Below are 26,360 nucleotides of genomic sequence, written 5' to 3'. Positions count from 1 at the left end.
AACTAATGTTAATGTTGCTCCATAAATTTGTAACAGGTATGCAAATTAAAAATTAAGCCTGATGCTTCATTCCTAACTCATTCCTTTGTGACTTAGCATTACAAAGGTCTCTGTATAGTGTGGGTCTTTGAGCTCTCATATGCCATGAATTAAGGATGGAGTGTGAGCCTTGCTTTTGAATTTCCTGGCTTTTGTTGGTTTGTGTCATAAACTCAACATTATTTAAATCTCATGTTTTGTACTTAATATTACTAAATGCCTCCTCATCAATGCTGAGCTTGCAATTGGTCCCTGTGAATAGGTGATTAGACAGATAAAGCACAGTTGTGATTGCAAAACTATTACTGGGTTTGCAGAGGACAATAATTATGTAGCTTATAATGTTTGAAAATATTGTCCAAATCTCTTTCCCACATGTTGTTTGTGATGGAAAACAATTAGACAAAGGATGCTTTCTCTAAACTGCCGCTGATTCAGATTTGCCTGATGAATGGCCTTTATGCTGAACCCAAAGCATTTGTTCCAAGTAAATTATATGTCATTGCAAATCCAAAAGGTCTGCTTCACAATGTTTATTGGGCTAAATTAAATCTTCTAAGGATGGTAAATAGAAGGCCTCAATAATTATTCACTTCTGTATAATTTAAACTGAAAAGGATGTTGCAGTTAGGAGAATGGAGATGAAGCAAACAACACTCCCTGTATTGTGTTAGCATTATAAGAGGTACAATAGGGAAATTTATTTGATACTGATCTACATGAGGCACAACACAGCAACACAGTTTCAAATGCTACTTTTTCAAATAGCAGCTTTTGAATTGCAAATTTTAACCAAAATCACCTGATTCATTACTTGAATACATTCCCAGTGAAGTCAGCAAGCTCTGCCATTGGCTTCAGTGAGAGGAATATGAGAACTGAATGACATTTTCCTTATTAAGGGCTAAATCCTGCAAGGTAATTAGCACTCTGGCCTGATCCAATGCTAACCAGTGAGGATGGGCCAACTGGCTTTGCTGAATCAAGATAAAGTGCTCTGAACCATGAAGGCTCAAGACTTAGAACACTTTGCAGCCTTCATACAAATGTTTGCTCCCTGCACAGATTAGATACAGTTTAAAAGTTGTTACTGGTTTGAAAATTTATACCACTTCTTGCACCCACATGATGAGCTTGATCCAAAGCCAATTAAAATGAATGGGAGTCTTTCCACTGAGTTGGATCAGGCCCTAAATCTACAGGGAATCTCTCTCATAGCAGTAAAATCCTTCAAAGCAACAGAAACTTAAGTGTGTGTCTGTCTCTTTAAGTGCATGTGCGGTGAGTGTATATTTGTAAATTTTAGAGGGGCCAGTTGAGGCTCCATAGATTTTGTTGAATTTTTCATGTAAAGTCACCCAGTTTCTATATGAATGTACCCTCTTCAAAATTACAGCCTTTATTCTTTGAGTATAGAATGAATTTTCTGAGAATTTAAAAGTAAATCCCTTAATTAGTTTGTGAATTAAAGTTTAATTTTAAAATGGCCCCTTTAAGTAATTTAGCACCCGTTGTCAAACTTGTTTTTGTTCCTAATGATCTCAGTAATGAAATAACTCACACTCTTCAAACTTCCATGTAATTAAAACTCACTGAAATTTTGTACATCAGCTCTGTATGAAGGACTTTTTTTAAGGATGTACAGTAATTTTCCTGCATTATTCTTCATAATTGTAAGTTAGAAGCTGAAGAAAAATGTTTTTCTTCAGATAATTCCATGAAAAACTTTCCTCTTTCAAAATGGCAACCCTTTAGTGATATGAGGAGGAAAAAATAAAAAATCTAATATGTCTTTAAAAATCAGTTTAATCTAATCTGATATTAAAATACATGAAACAAACATACGGTCATTACCTGATGTCACTACAGGGCAGAGGTAAGGTTGATTGTGCATTTCCTTGCCTTAATATATTTGGATTTCTTTTAAGATTAATACTAACTCTCAATTTTCTGGGGTCATAATTCTTCTGTTTTGTATAATTATATTATCCCTGTAATTTATTTTACCCTGTATTACTGAGTAATACAGGGTAAAATAAACCATAACTCAACCCGTACCCCGTCTTAGCTTTATATTAGGACTGCCAAGCAATTAAAAAAATTAATCGCGATTCATCGCAATATTAAACAATAATAGAGTACCATTTATTTAAATATTTTTGGATGTTTTTTACATTTTCAAATATATTGATTTCAATTACAATGCAGAATATAAAATGTACAGTGCTCACTTTATATTTATTTTTATTACAAATATTTGCACTGTAAAAAACAAAAGTAATAGTATATTTCAATTCACCTAATACAAATACTGTAGTGTAATCTCTTTATAATGAAATTTGAACTTACAAATGTAGAATTATATACAAAAAATAACTGCATTCAAAAATAAAACAATGTAAAACTTTAGAACCTACAAGTCCACTTAGTCCTACCTCAGCTCAGACAAATAAGTTTGGTCACATTTGAAGGAGATAATGTTGCCCACGTCTTGTTTACAATGTCAGCTGAAAGTGAGAACAGGGATTCATATGGCACTGTTGTAGCCGGCATCGCAAGATATTTATGTGCCAGATGCGCTAAAGATTCATATGTCCCTCCATGCTTCAACCACCATTCCAGAAGACATGCTTCCATTCTGATGTTGGGTTCTGCTTGATAACAATCCAAAGCAGAGCAGACCGACATGTTCATTTTCATCATCTGAGTCAGATGCCACCAGCGGAAGGTTGATTTTCTTTTTTGGTGGTTCGGGTTCTGTAATTTCTGTATCAGAGTGTTGCTCTTTTAAGACATCTGAAAGCATTCTCCACACATCTCATCCCTCTCAGCTTTTGGAAGGCACTTCAGATTCTTAAACCTTGGGTCAAGTGCTGTATCTATCCTTAGAAATCTCACATTGGTACCTTCTTTGCATTTTGTCAAATCTGCTGTAAAAGTGTTCTTAAAACAAACATGTGCTGGGTTATCAACCAAGACTGCTATAACATGAAATATATGGCAAAATGCAAGTAAAACAGAACAGGAGACATACAATTTTCCCCCAAGGAGTTCAGTCACAAATTTAATTAACACATTATTTTTTAATGAGCGTCATCGGCATGGAAGCATGTCCTCTGGAATGATGGCCGAAGCATGAAGGGGTATATGAACGATTATCATATCTGGCACGTAAATACCTTGCAACACCGGCTACAAAAGTGCAATGTGAATGCCTGTTCTCACTTTCAGGTGACGTAAGTAAGAAGCAGTCAACAGTATCTCCCATAAATGTAAACAAACTTGTTTGTCTTAGCAATGGGCTGAACAAAAAGTAGGACTGAGTGGACTTGTAGGCTCTAAAGTTTTAAATTTGTTTTGTTTTTGAGTGCAGTTATGTAACAAAAAAAAATCTACATTTGTAAATTACACTTTCATGATAAAGAGATTGCACTACAGTACTTGTATGAGGTGAATTAAAAAATCCCATTTTTGTTTATTAGTTTACAGTGCAAATATTTGTAATAAAAATAATATAAAATGAACACTGTACACTTTGTATTCTGTGTTGTAATAGAAATCAATATATTTGAAAATGTAGAAAAACATCCAAAATATTTAATAAATTTCAATTGGTATTCTATTGTTTAACAGTGTGATTAATCACGATTGATTTTTTTAATTGCAGTTATTTTTTTTGAGTTAATCGTGGGAGTTAACTGCGATCAGGGCTGGCTCTAGGCACCAGCCAAACAAGCTGGTGCTTGGGGCGGCACATTTTTAGGGGCGGCATTCTGGTGCGGGCCATGCCGCCCCTAAAAATGTGCCCCGGCCGCCCTAGCTCACCTCCGCTGCTGCCGCTCACGCGCCACTGCTCGCCCTCCCTCCCATGCTCTCAAACCTGGGAGGGAGGGGGAGACCCCGAGCGGCTGCGGCGCGGGAAACAGCTGATTCACGCGCTGCAGCCACTCGGGATCTCCCCCTCCCTCCCGGGTTTGAGAGCCTGGGAGGGAGGGGGAGCAGCGGCGCACGAATCAGCTGTTTCGTGCTCCGCGACCACTTGGGATCTCCCCCTCCCTCACGGGTTTGAGAGCCTGGGAGGGAGGGGGAGACCCTGAGTGGCTGCGGCGCACGCGCTGCTTCTCCCTCTCCCTCCCTCCCTCCCTCCTTGAGAGCCTGGGGGGAGGAGGCAGGGCTGGGGATTTGGGGAAGGGGCGGAGTTGAGGCGGGGCCGGGGGTGGGGTAAGAAAAAAACGTGGGGGGGGGCGGCCGAAATTGTTTTCGCTTGGGGCAGCAAAAATCCTAGAGCCGGCCCTGACTGCAATTAATCAACAGCCCTACTTAATATATACAAAAACTACATTAAGATGGGTGCTTGTTCGTCCTGATCCTGCAAACACTTATGCAGATGCCTAATTTTAAGCACGCGAGCAGGCCTATTGATTTCAATGGGATTACTCACATACTTAAAGCAAAGCATATGTGTACGTGTTTGCATGATTGTTGCTTCTTAAATGTTATGGTGAGCATCAGCCCATTTCCCCCCTGCCCAGACCTGCCCCATCCCTGACATGCATTGATATGCCCCATTCACCTGAAATAGGAGATGGGGCACATGAAGTTAGCTAAGAAAGTTTTAGTCTCCTTTGTTCCACTGTAGTGCAAAGTGGATTTACAGCAGGGTAGGCTCAAGCCATGTTTGTATATATACATATTATCTAGATCTATATCAATAAAGATAGAAACACACACACGCACACACACACACTTTACCACTCATGGGTAATGCTTCCATTTGAAACGCTGCCAATGGGACTCTTTATGCACACACATTTTACATACACATAATGCATTTAATGGAACAGTTAAAATAATATATTATATGCTTCGTGTAGTACGTTTCTTTTAGCATTTGCGGGTACTGCTTTCTAGTGAAAAAGTATTCACTGGATCAAGGTTTTCTGTTCATAACAGATGGTCAAAGGAAGCAATTGTACTGTATGCTAAACAAGCAGATCTCTCTTTAGCCATATAAACCATTAAAATCCTTTATACTTGAACAAGCCTTTATTAATAACCTTTTTAAATTTTACTAGTGAGGATAGCAATAATGCCCGTGTATTGTTAGAAATGGAAATGTAAAAAGATGTAAGGAAATTTTCAGGCAAATTAATGTTTATTTTTAAAGAAGGCTATTCTTTTCTAATAATATTGTTTGCATGTGTATCCGATTGTAAGATAAGGGGAGGGTCATAGTAGATAAAACATAACAGGATCATTGAATGAAAAATAATTTCCCTTTGTCTATTTGGAACTCATTTGCATTAAAACTGCTGCATTTTCAAACACTGTTAGTGAGAAAATGCTCATTTACGCATTCAATATTGGTAAAGCTCTCTCAGATTGATAAGAGTACATAGGAAGTGAAACTTATATGATACACTCTGTCTACAAAGAATATAAAACCAAATGAGATGAATAGTACAGACCATAAATGGTCTTTTGTATTGAATTTATATTTTGTTTTACCTGTTTATTTTTTATAACCATTTTTTAGACTCAGTGGTTAGAATTCTAGCCCCAATTCAACAAAGCATTTGTTCATGTGCTTAACTCTAAGCACACGGATAGTATCTTTTGAAATAAATGGACTGTTGACAGGCTTAAAGTTAAAAGTGTTTAGCTGGATCAGGACCTCTGTGCCTACCTATATTCCCCTGGGTCCTAACTGAGATGGGAATCCTCACTTTCTGTGCTCAACGAACTCGTGTAGTGTCGCTGCAAGCTATTAAATGAATGATTAACAAGCTTTTCTGTATTCCTTTCCAAGGGCCTGCGCCAACTACCACTGACAATCATTGACTTCACTGTGAGTTAGTTTAGGGCCCAAATCCTGATCCTATATTTTCCTTGAAATAACTATACCAGTGGCTCTCAAACTTTTTTATTGGTGACCCCTTTCACACAGCAAGCCTCTGAGTGTGACTTCCCCTTATCCAGAGGGATAGCTCAGTGGTTTGAGTATTGGTCTGCTAAATCCAGGGTTGTGAGTTCAATCCTTGATGGGGCCACTTAGGGATCTGGGACAAAATCAGTACTTGGTCCTGCTAGTGAAGGCAGGGGGCTGGACTCAATGACCTTTCAAGGTCCCTTCCCCTTCTAGGAGATAGGATATCTCCATTAAAAACACTTTTTTATATATTTAACACCATTATAACTGCTAGAGGCAAAGCATGGTTTGGGGTGGAGGTTGACAGCTCGCGACGCCCCATGTAATAACCTTGCGACCCCCCTGAGGGGTCCCGACCCCCAGTTTGTGAAACCCTGAACTATACTACTTGGTTACATTAAAAAAAGACATTAGGCCAGTTAAAATTGGAGTATGAAGATATATTTGCTATAAAACAATGAGTACACCTGTTTAATATTTAATTAGGTTAGTTCCTCTTCTCAGTCTGTCCATAGATTCTTTGGCTCAGTCTCTAAAATTTACCCTGCTCATTGTTTTTGTCATTTAATTTTGTTGTCATCCACCAATGTACTTATTTTGGGGATCCCTCTTTTTGAAGAATGCTAGAGGCATGTTACATTGTATTATTATGGATTACGATCTAAATCTAGGTGATCTACAGCAATGTTTTGCGTTTAGAAATGGCAGGATACTGGGGAAAATAATCCTCAAAAGTAGTTTATTGTCTCCTAAAAGGAACAAGATATGGGTCCACCTGTATAAAACATGTACGGCTGGTATTTAACCTAACTTCAGGCTTGTTCTCTTATATCTTTGCCGTCAGAGGGTGGTGCATCTGCTATTTTCATTTCTATAATGGCCCCCCTCAAATATATTAAAAAAGATAGTGGAGGGAACAATACCAAATTAATAACCTAAAACCCAGTCAAATTATACCAAAATATTTTATTTGTGTGCAATTTTATTTCTAGCATTAATCATTGCATTCAACACACCTCACAGCTATAAAATGTGAAGATATCCACACTAAAGTTGATTTGTCATTTATTATTATTGTTGTTATTGTTGTTTCTATTTAGTACAAATAAAAATGGTGTTTGTCCTGAAACGCTCAGAATCTAATATACATACACCTCTATCTCGATATAACGCTGTCCTCGGGAGCCAAAAAAATCTTACCGCGTTATAGGTGAAACCGCGTTATATCGAACTTGCTTTGATCCGCTGGATTGCGCAGCCCCACCCCCCGGAGCACTGCTTTACCGCGTTATATCCGAATTCGTGTTATATCGGGTTGCGTTATATTGGGGTAGAGGTGTATATAAAAGCTATACAAGTTATTTTGTTTAAAAAGTGAGCCAAGTTATAAAGAAAATGATTCTAGTTATGCAGAAGCCAGTTGCCAATGGGATTTTGTATTGATGAGCACCTAAACATCAAAATAATTCTAAGTTCTTGTGTTAGTTAATGATTAACCTGACTCTTTATTACTCCTTTCATGAGCTAATTTCTGCCCTCACCTATAAAAAGGCAGGGGTTCCTTTTGAAGTCAATTGGAGCCACATCTGTATGTCAAAATGCAGAATCTGCCTCTTTATCATTGACCACAAGGAACATCATTGATTATTGGCAGTGTGTAGGGCCTAATGGTTTTAGAGAAACAACTGCTTCCAAAACAGTTTTCAAGGGGTATTTGACAATAAATTATGTGAAGTTGCAATAATGTGGGATTGAAATTAATTCTGGATTTGGTACAGATGGCACAGAAGAGGTCCATATTCTACATTTAAGCTAACTTAATATACATGATAAGGAAAGTAGTAAAAATACCTATACTGCATTGTTTTGCAATAGAACTTAGGCTCCTAAGTCACTTAAGAACTTTGGAAATTTTCCCCCGTAGTGCTTATAAGGTCTTCAGGAGAAGATGCTTACATATTTCTTGTCTGACTGGGATGTATCTGAAATCTTGTGTGCATGCATTTTTATTTCAAACCAGAAAAGCCTGGAAGGTTTTATAAGCCTTGGAATGTGGGTGCTTATTTTAAGAGAAATTCTTAAACTTTTGATGTTCACTCTTCACTAGATAAAACCTCAACAACTTGGATCTTTTCACCTAAGAGCTTTGAAAATACAAATTTGTCAGCTGCAAAGATTCTGCATTCTGAGTCTTTGGGTCATTAAGGCCTTACATGTTTAATCTTTAACTGGTAGAAATCTCCTTTCTTTCAATCTCCTCAGAATATATTATACACGATAATACATTTTTAACAAAGGGAACTGTGTGATCACTCAGTTCAAGATTTCCTCGTGTTTAAATAAATCTCTGTCCTATTTCATATCACCACAGACAAATATCAGAATCACAGAAGTCAGAGATGAGTGAACATCTAGCCCGTCTTTCTACCAGTGCGGGATTATTCATATAATACATTTTTGCAGTGTATTGTCCAGTATACTTTTAAAATTCTTAAACACTGAGGTTCTCACAACTTGTTTTGTGAGACTATTCCACAATCAAGTACATTTCCCACAGTTTGTCCTGATACTCAGCTTCTATTTTTCCTGTGTTAATTTCACCCTATTACCCATACCCTTATGTGCCATACAAAATAGTCCCTCTGCCTCCCTCATATTTACATCCGTCTGTTATTTGCAGGCTGTTCTCATGTCTCACTGATTGTCATATTTGGGGTCGGGAAGGAAGTTCCTCCCAGGTTAGAGTGGCAGAGACTCTGGGGGTTTGCCTTCCTCCGCAGCATGGGACATGGTTCACTTGCAGGTTTAAACTAGTGTAAATGGTGGATTCTCTGTAACTTGAAGTTTTTAAACCATGACTTGAGGTCTTCAGTAACTCAGCCAGAGGCTAGGGGTCTATTACAGAAGTGGATGGGTGAGGTTCTCTGGCCTGCAATATGCAGGAGGTCAGACTAGATGATCATTATGGTCCCTTCTGACCTTAATGTCTGTGAGTCTATGTCCCCTTCTTTTGTTTTAGCTGAGCTATACCTATTTAGATCTTTTTAGATGTCAATCAACAAAGTTCTTCTTTGGGGCCAATCCCTGACCATCTCAATTCCCATTTGAGTTGAGTGGGAGAGCACTCAGCACCTCCCAAGAAATGCTCGACACTCCTCATAGGATGAGGTCAACAGTCTAACCCCAGCACTAAGGAACGGAATCCAGAAACAATTGAGAAACAAGATTCAACTTCAGGGTCAGACCTAGAAACTTTAGAGTTAGAGCGCATATTTTTCCAACACCTCTGACCCCCAATTCGAAACTGATCCCTAACTGAAGATTTCTCTCCTCATATGTGGCTCTGCTTCCTTGTTTCCTTCTATAATTGCACAGTGTGAATGGAACAGCAGCTGCCTTACAGTAGCAAGCCAATTCATGACTTAGGGGACATGTGTGACCAGCGTTTGTTTGCTTTGCCCTCTGTAAAGCAGCAGCTGCTGCATGCATTGCTGTGTGCAGTGCACTGTTTAAAAAGCCTCCTTTTTGCAGATAAAGAAAAGCTCAAGGACAAACTTCATCCTCAGGACTCCTTTATAGAAAATGTGCCAGCTTTATGGATTTGGTCATCAGCGTCAGACTTCAGGAGTAACGTGCAATCAAGTCCGCAGCCCAGCTGAGCACTGACTATTTGAGGATCCAATTCTGCAAGCTTTAATTACATGAAAATGGGTGTTAAACACAAGAAGGAGTTAGTAAAATACAGGAAATAATGTTCCTAGTCTAGGACTATGAATGAAACAGGCCGAATACAATCGGAATGAAGAAAGTGTGAAACAGAATAAATAAAAAAGGCTAAAAATAAAAGAACAACAGAGAAAAATAACACAAAAGAACCAGATTCTCCACTGTGTCCAGAGGGGAAGGGAAGATCTAGCTTTTAGATTCCTGGCTCAACACTGGTTTTGGACACTGCATCAGCTGGCTGTCATCCCCAAGGACTGTATGCCAGCCCTGACCATTGCTGGAGCACTTTGTCCTGAAGCAAATCTGCTTCCAATATGCTGCCTCATCAGTCCCTGTGTCATGGGTTCCTCTGACTCCACACTTACTAGGGACGCCCCTCTGGCAGTGGTTTCACCAGAAGAGAGGTTATAGACTCTGATCCCTTTGTGCTACATCTGTGGTACAACAGGACCAGAGGGGGGCTGAGAATATGTCCCCAAATCCACCTGTTTGGATATTTCCATCAGCTAGTGTCTGAGCACAAACAACCCCGGATACCCTAAAATTCAGTAATGAAAATAAAATGGTAGTCATATATACGTATGTCCCATTGAAATAATGGGTAAGCTACAATTTTCACTTCTGCTTTAATGCATTGCTATAGTCTGTGCTGTGTAACTTGCAGTCCCTACTAACACACAGCTCCCAATGAACGAGACCTTTGCCTTAGTAAAGGCTGTAGAATCAGCTTTTTAGTTTGCAATCAACCCCTTTAACTTGAATGAGACACATTTTAGTCATATATATCTAGCTCTGCCTTTGCCTATTTTATTAAGATGTGAACATTCTACTTCTGAATAGTGGTGTCTGCTGCAAGCTCATCCCTTTTAACAGGATTTATAGCAATTAATTGGTCTCCTCTAAGCTCACTAGCAAATCCATATACTACTGTAATTACCTGAATGTAAAATATTTAGGAAATATTTATCATGGTCTTAGGAGTCTCAGAAATCACTGAAAGCAAGCCAGTGAAAATGCAAACAGCACTGAAGGGACTGGATATCAGCTTCTTCTTTTTTCTCCCCTCTTGGCTCTTAGCATTTGTCTCTAGGGCAAGGCCAAATAGTGGGCATGTGTCATAGAGACATTTATCATGTAATTACAGCTTTAAGATCAGTTTCTGTTGATGTGAGATGATTACTGTGTATTTCACGCCTTTCAGGTTCCCAGCTGGGATTCAGAGATTTAGGGACATGGGATATATATTTTTTAAATTTACGAGCTAGCCATTAATTTAATTAATTGTACCATAAGAGTCCACTCAGTCACCAAATAAGAATTCTGAAAGGCAGAAGGAACCAGATGTCATATGAAATTTCAATATTTTTAACATGTATAATTGGAATAACAGAGGGCTTTTCTTCTCTCCATGGTACAGTATTACAGAGTAAGATAAAACATATCAACATACTTCCTTATGAATCTCTATGTTAGAATAAGAATACTATAAAAGTGAGACTATTTTAAGATTATCTTAAAATGTATTGTGTTCTTAGGTTAATAATAGCTACAATGCATTGCCACATTGCATATACCACTTTGAAATTTAGGATTGGTTACTGTAAATAAATGATTTCTTGAATCTACAATAAGCTCTTGTAAATATGTTTGGACTAATTACAGTAGGAATCATGTAGTCATTGTTATTATCCACTTAGCTTTTCAATGTTTTTCCAATGGTCCCTCCACTTACCTGGGATTTAATGGAAAGTATAAATCACTGTTAAGTACCTAGCTTCCTTTGACATGAGACCACAGTTTCCCTCTCTCCTCATAGCAGGTAATTCCATGAAAAAGTAAAATAAAATTAAAAGAAATCTTTTTAAACACTCACAATCACTTTCATTAACTCAAAATCCAGTTGAAGGCTTTTTGCTACAGACAGGGCCGGCTCCAAGCACCAGCTTAAAAAGCAGGTGCTTGGGGCGGCCAAGGGAGGGGGCGGCACCAGCGGCAATTCGGGAGTGGCAGGTCCCTCACTCCCTCTAGGAGCGAAGGACCTGCCGCTGAACTGCCGCCGCCGGCGATCGCGGCTTTTTTTCCCCCCAATTGCCGCCGGCGATCGCGGCTTTTTTGTTTTTGTTTTTTGTTTTGCTTGGGGCGGCAGAAATGCTGGAGCCGGCCCTGGCTACAGAAACAGTTTAGTTTAAATGATTTCTTTGCATGACTTTGCATCTTGAAATATACCTGTCTGTAAGACACCATTTTCTAGCTCTAAGCTACAATAGCTGTGCCCAAGTTACAGTTAGTCAAAAAATTATAACTTTTCATTTTTTTCGCCAAAAATGAGACACATTTGCAATCCCCCCCCCCCCCCCCAAAAGAATGCATCCTGTTTTTTGACCAGCTCTGGCCCAAATATCAATATTTGGCATAGTCAGCTGGACCTACTTAAAAACTGGCCACGTAAATTGTATATGAAGGGTACAGTATAAAGGAATTGCATATCTTCACACATAAGTACAGCTTCATTTAGTTTTACTTGGGAAAGATCATGATCATTAACCTAAACACAAGAGGGTCTGATTCATCATGCTGTTAGGCCAGCCAGTTTCTTTATGCTGAATCAGTGGAGTAATAACAGCATGAAACTGGTATAATGAAGTCATGAATCAGGCCCAGCGGGCTAAATTCTCAGCTGGCATAAACTGGCGTAGCTCCAGTTAGGTCAATAGAGTCATACCGATCTATAGCAGCTAATGATCAGGTCCAATGTCTCCTTTTTATTTTGACAACTACACAGTTTAAAATAATGAAACATTTGCATCTCTGGCATATTTATCCTGCAAACTGTTTTATTCTGTTCTCTTTGCGGAAGAGTCTCACCTTGAGTAAATGGTCCCAACTCCACTGAAGCCAATTCACACCAGTTGAGGCTCTGCCTCATTTATTTGCTAAGATCTTTGCTTCAGTTGAAGTAAAGCTAAAATGCAAATGAATGCGTGGTTTCGAATTTGAAAAAGGAAGAGCAAGGAAACATTTACATGTGATTTAAATAGTAAAAATCATAAAAAAAAAAAGGAAAAGTGTCCTGACAGAAAAAAAAAATGACAACTGGTTTTATTCCAGGGCACAGCCTTGAACATGACTGCCCCTGAGATCAGTGCCTACTGCCAGCAAAGCTGCTCTCATGCTTAATTTACAACTGGCAAGGTTCATGTACTATCTAATGAAAAATCTTGATGGGAACTTTGCAGTAGACAGTAGGAATGTTTAACAAATTATTCACATTTGTGCAGAGCGAAGAGGGAGAAAAATCCTTTTCCCCCAGCGAATAGAAATAAAATGTTTCCAACACCACTGAGGGGGGTGACCTTATTTTTAGCAGCAGCTGCTTTATTTTTCTTCTTTTCTTTTTCTGATAGACAAGTTGCTATATCCTGGTATACCATACTGTGAGGCTGCTTAAACAAATATCATAAACCTTGGACTGTTAACAGTCCACTGCAAACAATCCTGATTTAAACATTCCTTCTGCCTATCCCTAGTGGATCTCCAGGTGGAAGTTAAGGATCCCATGGCAGCCTTTGAAAAGAGCAATTCATCTGTCAGCAATTCCATGAGCGCAGATTCTAATGTCCAAGACTATGGGTGAGCTATTTGTTGAGTTCACTATGGATACTGTGAATGCTGACACTGTACCACACCGGTACTGTACATAACATTATTTTGATTATGAAATAATGCATTCTGTATAGGTATATTCTATTCTATTGCTTCATGGTTTAAATAATTGAATTTCACCTTTGCAATACATGTATTACAGAAGCAAAGGGCCAGATTCAGCTATCCCGCTTCATGGCAACTTGAGGAGCAAGTAGTCCAACTAATGGTAGCCGTGAAACTTTTCTGCAACCTCTCTTAGCTGAGAACTGGTGAGCCTACTGTATTCTTACTCAGTGGGAAAGGTATAGGAAAGTAGCCTTGTGGTAAAAACATAATTCTTGTTAGATGTGCAATGAGGACTAGAAGAGAAGCAGAAAGATAATGGAGGAGCTAGGTGTGAAATACATACATGTCGTGTACTGTTTATATCTTCTGAAGGAATAATCAACTCCATTCATTTGAATGTAGTTACTCCTGATTTACAGGAGTGCAAGTGAGAGGAGAATCAGGCCCACAGTTTACGCAAAACCAAATGGCATAGGTATGGCATGGATAAACACAAAATGAAAAATGAGTGCCATTTTCAGCATAGAGTGCAATCTCTGTTTCGTAACAAGTCAACACTTAAATCAGTAATAGCATATAATTTAAGAGATTTCTCAGAGTCAGTTCTCCAAAACTGAACCCCAAACTGCAATTACTGCAGCCTACTGAAGGAAAATAAATAGAACGAAGGAAGGAGTGACAAAGAGGTCCTCCACTCAAATGAAAGTAATGAAATGTAGGCCTCAAGTTCCAAGCAGAAGTGCAACAACAGCATGAGGAAGTCTGCTTTTTGTTTTGTTTTGTTTAATGGTATGGAAGTACTAGAAATCCTGTTCTTATGACATACCCTGTCCCACTTTGAAGTCCCACGTGTTTAGGATTGTTTAGATAAGCACCCACTCTTCTGTGTGTTTGTCAGAAGTAGAACTCTGATTTTTTTCAGGTAAAGCATATGCTATAGTGACATACATATAGATTGCACTGAAAATCTTAGAGAGAAATTTCTGTTTGACTTTTTTAGGTTTATATCACTAGATAATTTGTTTCTTAAACAACTACAATCTGAGTTTCCTTAAAATGAACTGCTGTATTGTACTTAACAGCCGAGTGGTTTCCTGGATTAGACTGATAGAGCCAGTGATGAATAGTGTAAGTAAAGTTAACAGCCATTCTTAAACAACTTTGAGTGTCATTAATTTTGTTATACGACAGATTAATCTGAAATGTCAAGACTTGCTGTACTAGACCTAAAATTGTATTTTCAAACCAATTTTAGCAGATTGTATTTCACTCTTGACACAAAATTCATTTACTTGCCTTAGATTGCAGTTTTTATTGTAATTGTATCAAATTAAATCAGGACATTAGATCCATTCAAAAGTAAGTCAGAGCTACAGTAAGATGGTTATGTTACATTTTTTCATATTTTGCTATTTATGTCTCAAGATGGATGAATGGAGTTTTTATTTTGGATTCAGAAGAGTGTCTGATTTATCTGGGTGACCAGAGACTTTCTTCATATAAATCAAATATGGGCATAAACAAACACCTATTCTATCTACATTGATATTGCATAAGATCACCAGAAGAAAGGTACAGGAAGGAAAGAAGGAAATAGACTCCAGGAAAACATAAGAAGTCATTACCTTTTGTGCTTCTTCCAGAACACAACATTTGAGCTGAGTGAATGAAAATCATGAATCTATATCAATGAGATACACAATGTTCTTTTATGTGCTTTCCAAAACATTCACGAGTGAAGTTTTCATATCTATGTTTTGACATGAATGTTGGTGCCACAAGTGATATTCCAAAGCCATCCTGCTTAGAAAAGTTTCCAACATCCAATCAGTAAGCAGAAACAATATTACATGACTAAAGTGACATGTCAGACAGATTTCAGAGTAACAGCCGTGTTAGTCTCTAAGGTGCCACAAGTACTCCTGTTAGTCTCTAAGGTGCCACAAGTACTCCTGTTCTTCTTTATGTCAGACAGAGTTAAATTCACCCCCATGCAGAGGACAGGCACAAGGTGTAAACTCTATTTAAGTTCTATTAAAGCCTTCAAAATAAGGCTTAAGTGAGACTGAAATGGTGTGTAGGCCTACGTACAAAGGTGAATTTCACTCACAGTGCAAATAGCAAATTACTAATAGTAAATAGTTAAAGCAGTAGTCCGTTTGTCAGCAATCCATAGGTTGAATGTGTTAGCATAGAACATTCCTTGAAGAATCTGGAATAATGAACAAATCCATAAAAGTACAATTCAGTTCTCAGATAATTCATGAACTGAAATACAGGCAAAATTTGTTGAATTCATTATTCACCATGAATAGTTCTCTAAGTTCCCCATGGCATTATCACACTTCATTTATCTCCTGCCTTAAGGACAGATGAACAAGTTTAGATAAAATTAGAACTAACCTGAATTTTTACCTAAAATTCAGGCCTGAACAACCCCCTCCCAAATCTTTTCTAAGGTGAGATGTGTAACTATAGGGTTTGTTGTTTTTTTTCCTACATGCTCCTGGGCTTCCAGGATTTTTGTCAAGATTGAAAATGGTATTGGAGGTAGGAGGGCCATTCTTGCTTCATCTCCTGCTCAGATAAACAGTATATACCAGAAACCATATGAGAAACAGCTGTTATTGCAAGATACCCAGACCAACAGGAATGGGATAAATTTGCCTAATCATACAAACTTTTAGTTGCTTATCTGAAGTGAACCAAAATTCTGAGCTTTTTGAGGGTACATCCCTGTCCTGCACCCATATATAATATAAATATATTTATAGAAAAACACTTGTGCCATAAAACCATATTACCAGACTGTGCATGTAGCACATTCTCTCATCTTTGCTTCTAACATTGTGCAAAATTGCAAAGAGCATATGAAAGGTACTGGATAGCAGACGGCCAAGGCAAAGTATTGTATCCCTGTGTGTATGGCCACTATCTCCTTTGCCTGCCAGCAGATATGCTGCATACCTATTCTGAAGGCGCTGAAACTGAGGTTCTATAGGTGGGGCTATTGGTGTTTATGTAGGGCCAGTACATCGAGTGTGTGGAGGGACAGTAGTCTCTCCATCTGCCCCTGGGATGGAGTAGCACGTACAGATGAGCTTGCCTTTAGCTTGGGTCCAATGGAAATGCTCAGGTGCTTAAAGTTAAGCATGTGCATAAGTGTTTGCAGGATTGAGACCTTAGGTTGCAGGCTTTTGGGGGCAGTAAACATATATTTCCATGTCTACTTTGAAGCAACTAGTACATTTGTATGTGTTATAAAAATAGTAAAAAGGAAAAATATGTAAATATATGGAGCAGCATAAAGAAGGCATTGCTGTCCATGGAAAAGAATAATCCACTCCTCCCTCTTTTCTCACAAATCATGTGTACTATTTCCATGAATATCTCATGTTGTATATTTTGTGTGCAAAATATTCATGTTGCGTCTACAAAATTTTGACTGACCCTACTATGGAATTTGGCCTTCCTGTATTGTAGTTTTAGCCAGAGTAGCCACTTATATGCCAAGAAAAGATATGTAGATGAAATGAAACAAGGAAAGAATCCAAATAGCTTTGAATACTCCATCCCAACCTTTTCCCACAAAGATAAAACCTAGCTATGGAATTGGAGCATGAATCATTTTTATTAAACATAAATCAAGCCCCTAATCATTAGGATTTGCCAGAAAGAAGTAGCTAGTCCTAATGAATATATAGTAATAGACATGAGTTTGAAATTAGACTTCTGCTAAAGAACTGTAACAGGATACAAGTTATATGACCTGGAATTAGTTCCATGTTCAAAATGTGTATGATACAAAACCTCCACTTTGACAGAGACAGGCATTTTTTGACCTTATTATGACTGGCAAATGTCACTGAAGATTGTTTTCTTAACTAAAAAAAAATTAATGAAAATATTTTCCAGTTTGAATTCACTGTGGGACAGTGTACTTTAAATTTACTAGCACCTTTCTGCTACTCTGAGCAGCTCACAGTTAAACGTACTTAAATTTTGAGCTGAATTCCGTATGTATCCAAAATTCCTATTGAATCTATGTGGTTCAAATGATATGTTTAGCCAAATCTATTTAAGAATATTTTTTGAAAGTATTTTTTAAAAAACATTTTAAATACATAAAACTAAAGAGTAAAAATCCAAAGATGAGAAGGATCTTTTCCACTCCCTCCCCCCGATTCCAGAACAATGCTTTGTAGCAGTCCCTGGAGTTCAGCAGTTGGGTGCTGTTCAATCACACAAATAATTAGTTCCAAAGCTGAAGATCCCCCAGCTACTACCCACCATTAGTATGAGTGCCTCTGCTGATTGCAACTGCAGAGGTATCATATGGGCAGATAGGATCTGGCTACCTGTGAAACATCTTCAGCTAGTTAGGGCTTTATAGGGCAAAATGATCAGCATAAACACAACATGGAAAATAATCAGGTCCCATATGAAGTTCTGATGCAGTGAACTCTCTATAAAAAGCCTAAGCTTCTGAATGGTCATGTGGAAGACGTTACATTAGTGTTATCTGAAGGGAATAAAAACATGGAAAATAAGATTTGAAAACATGGATTTAAAAGACAAGGTTGACATCCAAAAGAAAAGTGCCAGAGCCCAGCAGACTGTCGCTAGATTTGAGACTCCCCCATGATAAACACATTACATAAACAATCATAAAGACAATCCTAGTATATTATGTGCATACTATTAGCTGAAGGCCATAAAGTCGTGTGTGTAAACAAGCCGAAAAATGGGGCTCTTGTTTCCATGTGCTGTGTTGTAGTGAGCAATGTTGCTGTTTGTACATGTTCCCCAAAGTTGGTGCACAGAGCTGGAGGCATAACTACCTCTTTGCTACCCCAGGTAGCTGTTATTCCCACCTTCTCTGGTCACCCTGGAACCTTTGGACTCCAGCATTCAATCTGGTTCTCACAGGGCCCAGTGGGGACTGAACAAAAAGAGCTTTCATCCATGCTGTTTCCATCACGTCACACTGAGTAAGCCATTCTAGGCTTCAGAGTGACACGCTGTCAGCTGACTGGGACAAGGGCAGTCTAGCCTAGTGGTCGGATCGGGTGATGGGAACCGAGGACTAGGGTCAGCGCTGAAGTTAGTAGTCAGAAGCCGGAACCAAGGGTCAAACCAGTGGTCAGGAACTGGAGCAAGCAGGATATCAGGCAAGGAGGGGTTCAAGACGGAGTCAGGACAGGTGCAAGGCAGGAGCTGCAAGAACAAGGTTCACAGAAGCAGGCACAGTGATGGGCATGAGCACTGAGCAGCCAGCAAGCTGCTGCTGCTGCTAGCTTAAGAGCTGACCTGCTGGCCCCTGCAGCCAGTCAGGTGGCATGGCCAATCAGGCAGCCTGCTGAAGGCCAACTGTTCTTATGAGGCTGCCGGGAGACTAGCTCTGCTGAAGGCCCTGATTTCTGACACACAGACACAGTGACAGTCCTTGAGGATTTGTGTTTATTTCTGTGGGTGGCAAATGAGGGGTGTGCGCTGCAATGAGGGGCTGTGTGTGTCTGGGGTTATTGTGTATGCTGGTCATATTGCCATGTGGGTGGTTGGCTTGATTTATGTCGGGGACCGAGGGGTTGTGCTGGGAGATTTGTGTTGATTTGTGCAGGTGGCAGTTAGGTGTATAGTGTGGCACTTAGGCCAAGTACTCCACCATCTGTTCAATTTCCTCATGCAACCAATAAAGTTTCCACATGCAAATTAGCTGTAGAGTAAGGGTAGTGATTGGTTGAATTACCTCTGATATCACAATGGTCTAGGAATCTTTACAGGCATAGACACATGCTGTACTGCAGCTGTGCATCGCTGCATAGTATAATTTGTAAAGTCAAAATGGCTGAGAACTTAAAAATTGGATGATAACAGATTGTGAAACCCATTGATATTCTAACAAAAAGAGCCCTCAGTCATGCTTGTAGCTGCTTCCATCACTTCACACTGAATCAACAGAGACAATGTGGGTGAGGTATTTGACAAACTTTTGTAGATGGAAGAGACAAGCTTTCAAGCTTCCAGGAGGAAGACCTGAAGAAGAGCTCTGTGTATAAGCTTGAAAGTTTCTCTCTTTCACCAACAGAAGTTGGTCCAATAAAAGATATTACCTCACCCACCTTGTCGCTTTAATATTCTGGGACCAACACAGCTAAAGCTACATTGATTCAATGGACATTTTAGGCTTAAGAGTGACTCAGTGACATTCCTGCAATCTTATTGTACAGATAATAGATTGTAAATAACAAGGGCCAAAGTCTGCAATTGTAATACAAGCCAGCCCCCAATGGTGTCAATGAGAGTAGTGTATGGAGTGCAGAATTTGGCCCCTAAAGAGAATACTCAGTGGTAAGTATGACACTTAATCCTAGGGTATGATGTGCACAGCATAGACATCTAGATTGAATGTAGTGCTGTATAATTTTTGAATTTGGAATGATCCCTTATCAAACAAATACAGTAGCAAAGAAAAACTAATGAGTAGGTGTAACTGGCCATCCCCAGAAATGTTGTGTATCTTTGCATGATTATACAGATTTTTTTTTTAAGGTTTCAAAAAATTACAGAAAAATATGAAAAGTAGACTTGACCATTGGTTACTCAGAGTGAATGTACATAGCATTCAGCAACGTTGCATTCCTCTACAGTACATTCCTTGTATTTCATATGACTATATTGATAAATTAAAAATTAATATGATCATTTTGATTTAGATTATGAAAAAGTTAACTTTCACTAGCAAAGCAGTAAAATACAGGTAGTGAAATGCAGATTAGGAACAAGCAAATTAGTAATGAGTATGTGAGGATCAAAGGAAACATCATGGCAAGTCTCAAAGCAAACTGAATCTAAGTTAAAACCATGTCATTTAAGTCTCCCTTTTTCCCTCACAAAAATATATTATCTTCCCTGATATGTCAGTAAATATTCTTAGTCTCTGCTAAGCCAACTGCTGTCTCCTGAACAGTTTCCTAAAGTTGTTGGAGAACTAATGCATTCTGGGGTATCCCAGGCCATGGGAGTTAATGGAGCATGTATATTAGAGCATGCACATGGAGCCTACTGGGAAGAGTGCTATATTTGAGATTTCCCTTTACAAGCCCACAGGGCTTGAGGTTCAGAATACTGAAATATGGGACGATGAGCAGGACATTCAAGTCCCGTATAGGATTTGGAAGAGAAATTTTAAGACAAGGCATGTACATGATGTGGCAAGGAAGCAGAACTGCAGGAATTAAGAACTGTCAAACATGCTGAGAGGCCGGTGCTACATGCAGAAGCTCTAGTGTTTGTGAAATAGCATCCTGCACCTGGTTTATTTTGCTGCCCCTCTGGTGCCTCACCAAACGAAATCCCTCCTGGAACCTGAGCCCCTTCCTCCATTTTCACTCCTCATACTAAAAGGCAGAGTCTAGGAGAAATAACCCAGGGCAAGCGAAAAAGAAGTATGGGGTTAGTGTGGTGAGGGAGGTGGAAGGACAGAACATGGAGAAGGAGGGAAAAGGGAAGTCATATGAAGTTTTGATTCATTTAGATAAAGTTCTGATTAGCATCCAAACTTTTCAGGACCTGTGTGAATGAAATGGAACTTCCATACCTTTTCAGATCCCTGTCACTAGTGCCCATAAGGATACTGAAAAGTCCACTATATAACTAAATGACTGGATTTATTTTGTGTTTGGAGGTAAAATGAAATTATACATACACCAATCTACATCCTGTCACAATATTCCCATGTCAGTGGTCTGGAAAGAATTCAGCAACATTCTCCTTAAAGAACGAATAGGTAGACACTTAACTATTTGTCTGGGCTTTTCTTGCTTCATCAGACACAAAGTAAATTAGACAGGTCAAACATTATAGATCTAATCTCACTGAACTGAAAACATAGTAGCTCTCCCTGCCACCAGAGTATAGTCAAGCATACGTTGACCCCACCATGAACCGAAGGGGAAGAGGGATCACCCACAGGTGCAGTCTGGCAGAACTCAATGTTGCATTCAAGTTTATTCTTTGTACAGTTCTGAGAACGGCAGGGTTGTGTTTTGAATCCAATACCCCAGGGCTTTCACTTGCCTTCTCACAATTACCTGTGCAAAAAAAAATAAAAAATAAAAATAAAAAACCCTAAGAAGAAGAAGAATTCTTCTGTGGCATGGCGGACACGGTCAAGGGCAGTTCAGATTAAAGGCTATGATTGGCACAGGTTACTGAGTAGAAAAGCCAACAAAATAAAAAATAGAACCATCCTGTTTAATAGAAACAAATTGCTCTCCACTTCCCAGTGACACAGATAGCAGACCATTTGTACCTGCTGCCCTTTGTTGAGAACAACAGAAAGGAAATGTACTCGTCCTGAGCAGGATAAAATTCTTTTTGTAAGACTTGGCTATCTCAGTCCACAGAACAAGCACAGCGGTTAAGTAGTTGAGCTTCCTTGTACATTTGTTTGATTAAAGGTCTGTAACACTGGCTCAGGTAGAAACAGCTCAGCTGCACGAAATAGCAATGAATGAAGGGCTTGTTAGAGATCAGTCAGTGAGACACTGCAGAGCTGTTTTTTGAATTAGTTCTGAATAGGAGATTGTTGTTTTCCTTGTTCACTTTAGTATGGAAGCTCAAAACTGTACATTTTAAATTACATGTGATGGGATCTGGACTAGTTTGCATGTGTATATTGGGAGAATCGGTAAAATGAAGACAAGCTCTATTGCAAGTCGACCCCTGAAAACAAATATCCCTCAGATGTCCCTGAGTGCACCGGTTAACATTGGCATTTCTGAAGGTCAGAGTGGAGTATGTTAGAGCATATTTATGAACTGACCAAAAAGAGGGTTTTAACTTTGATCATAAAGGGGCAAGTGAAAATCCAACCTAATGACTGGTTGACAAAAGAGAAAAGGCAGTGTTTATTATTATTTATATACTGCCTCAGGTGTGCATAATGGATTTCTCACAGTATAAACATGGTTCAGAATTATATAAAAAGGTCTCCATTAGGCTCTGATTAAGTAAAGCACTTAAACTTGTGCTTAACTTTAAGCATGTGAGTAGTCCCATTGTGGTCAAACATGCTCAAGTGCTCTGATGGATTGGTTCTTCAGTGCATTGCAACTTTGTATGTATGAACCACTTACACACAGTTTCTACATGCAAATAAAGGAATGCAAGTGCAAAAAGCCTATTTGCATTCAATTCATGTGTGCAAACTGACGTGTACAGGAATGCTAACATTTGGTTGTACAAATGTGGTTGTGCAAGAATTGGATGCACAGTTGATTGCCAGTACAAATAAAGGGCATATCTTGAAAAAGTTGCTGATAGTATATGCACACTCACAAATTAGTTTATGGTAATTACCAATGATATAATTAAAATTATGGATGTGATGTTTTGCCATTAAAAAAACATTTTTGTATGAAAAACATTTTACAAATTGGCCTTTGAAATTCTTTTTTGCTGAAAATTGGAGTTCTTTGCTAAAGTTTATGTATACTACACATCAAAGCTAAGGCCCTAATCCTGAAAAAGCTGACATGCATGCTTAGACTTTAGCGTGTGAATAGTTCCCATGCCTTGAATGAGATTATTTAGGTGCTTTATGTTAAAGATGTGCTTAAGTGTTTGCAGACTGAGGGCCAAAATAACTAATGAATTAAAAGAAAAATCACATTCATGATATTATCATCAACATTTATGTATTTCCTAGGAACTGACACTGCCTGTGGGGAAGATCTTCAGATGGTGTAACTTGTTATAGCTCATTACTTCAGCTGCACGGTCCTTTATTCTGTAGAGATACAGAAGCTTTTCACACATGTTGCTGATTTCAGTGGGATGAACACTGAATGTTTCAGCTCATTTTTTCTAGGAATAAACAAAATATGATAATTTTATGCTGACAATTCTCCCTTTTACATGGCTCTAGATTATTCATGGTGTTAAGGTTAAGCATGTTCATAACTGTTCTGAGTCTAAGAAGGAAGTAAACCCCTTAGCTGAATTTAAAAAATCCTCAGAGTTAAAATCTTTTCCAGTATAAAAGGAAAATTTTATTTCGGTGACTAGCCTACAGGAATGGAGTTAGTATTTCTGATTTTCGGAGCACGTCTATTAAATAAAATAATAATAATAATAATAGTTCATACTTCAGGGAAACATTTTCAAAAGCACCTAAGTTACTTTGCATCCCAAGTCCTATTGACTTTCAGTGAAACTTAGGTTATGTGGCCCAGATCCTCATAAAAACATTTAGGCACCTAAGTCAATGGATCTCTTTCTATTGATACCATTGGACTTAGGATCAGTCCCTCAGGGCTCCCTCCTGCCATCATTACTCATGAGATTAGTTCTTACTCACACAAGTGGTGTCACTGATTGTGCGGTGACAAACTTGTTTTTTTAAACAAAGGAATTTTAATACTGCAACTTTGGTACAATTTGTAAATTCTGATCCTCTCTACTTTTGTTTTGGTGTCTTGTGGTTTTAAACTGGAACCTGGAAACCCTATACCCTAGTAACTTGGGAATGCTACAACAATCCTGCCCAAATGCAAGAGGGAAAAGACTGTAAAGGAAGCAAATGTCTGCTGCTAGAAAGATATGGAGCTACATTGAAATGCATGAGGAATGAATGAACTACAGTGAATGGATGAAAGATCAGAATAAGCACCTGAGGAAGACAGGCAAGTCAGCGTGAACATAAAATGCCCAGACTGTACAAAATCTCTTTTCTATTACTGTATCTCAGATCTAGGTGGAGGAATTTTGTTTCTGTCAGCTGTCTTTGATGTTGACTTCCTGGCCTGTGTTTAAACGAAGATGGTTTTGCTGCTGCTGCATCTTGCTGAATTTATTACAATTCTAAAGCAAAGATTTATCAAAATCAATTTACCATTTTTTGCTTTTTTGAAAAAATTAAAAACTGTATTTTATATTCACCTGAATATCTAGTGACTCCACCACAACATATGTTGTTACAAAAATGATCTAAGGGTTTCATAATGTTTAAGAACGTATTGTAACCTGTGGATAATCAGATATGTTGTCAGTCAAATTTACAATGCAACAGCAAATGGGCAAAATAATTATTAAAGCTATATGGACAATAGAGGATGTTTTAACAAATTAATCTTATTCCTTTAATGATATTTACTATTCTAAATGCATTTAGGTAGAAACATTAGATGTGTAGCATTGTAACTGAAAATCTTGTAAAACCTCAGTAACGTAACGTAGACAAATCTTAATTATCAAGGAAATCACCTCCACATGAAACAGTACAAGTACACTAAAAAGTGAACCAAACCGTCGCTCACAACTTAAACTTAACCCAAATTAAACTTTTTTTTCTGAAGTTTGATAGAACTTAGTTAATTATTAGAGCTAGTTGGAAAATGGAGAAAAAAATTCATGAAACTTCTATGATAGTTTTGTCTTGTTTTCGCCTTGAAATTTCAATGAAAAATTTTGGTGACATTTTGAAAAATTTCTACCAGCTCTATTTGTTATTGTTTTTTCATATCTACATTTCTCTGCACCTGCTGATTTAAACAGAAATACTGAATTATCATGAGCATTATTGTTTTGTAGTTATTTCTAGTCCAACTAGAAACAGACAGTATTAGAAATCTCATCAGAAAAGGTATCTCTGCAAGATTCCCAGTCCTGTTTCAGGAGTGGGTGGAGAGCATGAATAATAAATTCAGATAAATTCCTGAGCTTCTGGGTACTTCTCTGAACCCCTCAGAAACTTCTGAGTTTAGTGTATCACTGGCATATATCATTCAAAATATCATTGATAAGAAGTTGACGTCAGTATCCAGAAGAAGATATCTGTGGCCATCCCGATAATGGAAGGTCTAGAGTCATGTAGCACAGTGAGCCCACATTTAGCCTTCTAGACAAAGTGAACAAAACAACCAAAAATATTTGACAGCAGAAAATGGTTGAACTGTCCAGACCATGGGGACCAGGGAGGGGAGAAACTTCACAGAATAAAGTCATTTGGTCAGAGGTAGGGCTAAGCTCAAAACTTCCTTAGCTTCGCAGGCTGCTAGCCACAGATGTTGTCAACACCTCAATTGTAGTATAGCAGTTAATAGTGTGAAATATTTACCATTTCTGGTAAAGTTCTACTTAGCTACAACTCTCAATAAGCAATGCCATTATGTTTCTGGCATCAATTTGTTCAGAGATTATAGCTAAAGGGGTAGGCAGACAGAAAAAAAAGTGTAGGACATATAGGTACCTGGGCCACAATTTTCAAATAGGGTGCCTAAAGTTAGGCCTCTAAATCTATCTTAATAAATAAAATGGCCCAAATAAAAGGTTTGATTTCAAGAGATGGTGAGCACATACATCTCCCATGGAAGTTGATGGGAGCGGTGCCTGACTATGGGTTTAAATGCTTATCCTTAGGCATCCTGTTTGAAAATGTTACATTTACGACTTACTCTTTGTTATTGAATAGTTTTTTGTTTGGGTATTTTTGTATAAAGTCTGAACAATGTTTTTCCTGGAATTTATACTACAAATACAAATAATAAAATATTCACACACCAAAAAAAGGAATATGAGCAATTTCTAGTGTTTTGTAGCTCATTTCAGCTTCTGCATAACCACATCAGAGATATTTATGAAACCAATAAAGCTTGTACCCCTGAAAAAATTCATCAGTATGTGCTAAAGGAAGTCCCCCCCCCCTCGTAATCAATGTACATTTTGGTCTACATCACATTTGCAGAAATCGATTTGAGCTACCATTTCTCCACTGCAGCTATTTTTAATTGGAATACAATGTTTCCTTAATTAGTCAGTGCACATAAATGATGTCATTTGGTTTGAGTCAACAATGGATAATTTGTTACTAAATCCTTTAATAGTTAATGTTGAGGTTTCTGTCATTACTTGTTGCTCTTCTCAATCTTTATTATGATAGACCCTTTAAAAA

The 26,360-nt window shown here is 38.3% G+C and overlaps 1 long non-coding RNA gene across 3 annotated transcripts in view; it reads left to right on the top strand.

Moving 5' to 3' along the window:
- The window catches only part of LOC135972949 (uncharacterized), a 44,268-nt gene extending 18,345 nt beyond the window's left edge, over positions 1-25,923 (top strand). Inside the window, exons 2-5 of one of the 3 annotated variants that reach the window (XR_010589565.1) lie at positions 13,222-13,324; positions 13,500-13,608; positions 14,488-14,533; positions 23,927-25,923. This is a non-coding gene — a long non-coding RNA (uncharacterized LOC135972949). Of the gene's footprint in view, positions 1-13,221; positions 13,325-13,499; positions 13,609-14,405; positions 14,534-23,926 lie in introns of all 3 variants that reach the window. The other 2 variants (XR_010589564.1, XR_010589563.1) reach the window with 2 other exon arrangements.
- Positions 25,924-26,360: the final 437 nt, after the last annotated feature.

The sequence above is a fragment of the Chrysemys picta genome, chromosome 7, assembly GCF_011386835.1.
Source record: "Chrysemys picta bellii isolate R12L10 chromosome 7, ASM1138683v2, whole genome shotgun sequence".
NCBI lineage: Eukaryota > Metazoa > Chordata > Testudines > Emydidae > Chrysemys > Chrysemys picta.
The sequence above is the reverse complement of the archived record's forward strand: the minus strand, read 5'-3'. Positions and strand labels throughout refer to the sequence as shown.